The sequence below is a fragment of the Eufriesea mexicana genome, unplaced genomic scaffold (assembly GCF_001483705.2).
Source record: "Eufriesea mexicana isolate 0111107269 unplaced genomic scaffold, ASM148370v2 scaffold21882, whole genome shotgun sequence".
NCBI lineage: Eukaryota > Metazoa > Arthropoda > Insecta > Hymenoptera > Apidae > Eufriesea > Eufriesea mexicana.
In genome coordinates this window covers 364,613-365,902 of record NW_016928988.1, presented here as the reverse complement: position 1 = coordinate 365,902, position 1,290 = coordinate 364,613, and the positions used below count along the sequence as shown (strand labels likewise).

The 1,290-nt window shown below is 32.2% G+C and overlaps 1 long non-coding RNA gene across 1 annotated transcript; it reads right to left on the bottom strand.

The window, feature by feature from the left end:
* Nucleotides 1-391: 391 nt before the first annotated feature.
* On the bottom strand, nt 392-815 carry LOC108554488 (uncharacterized). The gene is made up of 3 exons (XR_001890709.1): nt 788-815; nt 579-718; nt 392-506 (listed from the first exon to the last, which is right to left on the bottom strand). It is a non-coding gene; the product is annotated as an uncharacterized LOC108554488 (long non-coding RNA).
* Nucleotides 816-1,290: the final 475 nt, after the last annotated feature.

Below are 1,290 nucleotides of genomic sequence, written 5' to 3'. Positions count from 1 at the left end.
TGTATCTCCTCGGCTTTCTCTTGTGCTAAACCCCATAAGGAGTTTTTTATACCCTATTCATTTCCCTTTATACCCTTATCATCTTCAAAATCATCTATTTTATAATTTTGTACTTCCTACGGTTCCTTTTCTATATCTCTCCATGTACCTTTAATCTTTTTCTTCACTGTTCTGAAAATATAAATATAACAGACAGTCAATAAAAATTCCTACTTTCTATAACATAGTTATAATGCAAATAATAAACTAACTCTTTCTCTTTCTATACAAATTCTAATTCTTCTTGAGTTTTTACTTCGTCGTCATTTTCCCAATCGCTACTGCGGCCTTTCTTCCTTTGTTTATTTGCAAGTCCAGGTGGTTCAACAGCTGGTTGTGAGCTTAATTTTGGATCAGTTGAATGATCATGAGTTGATTTGCCCTTACCACTAAACTTCTTATTTAATATCACGGATTCTTCTACATCTTTCTCTGCCCTTTCACGAAATGATAGAAGATTGAAATGTCTGTAACAAAATTTTTCATAACAAAGAATAATTCTACCAGGGCTAAATCCTGCAAACATATATGATTTGTACTTTACTCCTGCTGTATGAGTTTCTGAACTGTCTTTTACTTCTTCACCTTCCTGTACTATTATTCTTGGTATAATATCGGAAAATGGATTGTTCAATATTATAGGTTTTATCTACCTTGGAGGATAAACTAGATTATCATTCTACAAAACAGAGGAAATATTATATTTATATCAATGCTTGATATATATTCTTGCGAGCATTAAATTTACCTCATCTACAAGTGCTTCTTCGAGTTTAAGCATACTATATATAGATTCACCAGTAACTCTACCAAAGATTGCATGTTTATTCTGCAAATCTGTTGCAGAACTAAGAAGAAACAAGTATTGGGAACCATTGTCATCTTTCCAGCATTAGTCCCAGCAATTAAATCACGTCGACAAAAACGCAAACTTGTATAAAATTCGTCCTAAAACACATGTATCCAATAATTATTTTTTAATAAAAAAGAAATTAGTTTTATTTTTTAATATAGTCTCACTTTAAATTTCCCTGTTACAGTTCTCTATATATGCTCTTACCACCTCCTCCTGTACTTGTAGGATCATCAGCATGTGCTATGAATCCTTTGATAATTCTGTGAATTATAGCGACATGGTAATAACCTTCCACACATAATTGTATGAAATTTCTATATGCCTTTGCAGTTTCTTCTGCTCACAATTCTAACTCAATATCACCAACAGTCGTTTTCATTGTAACCTAGGTATGA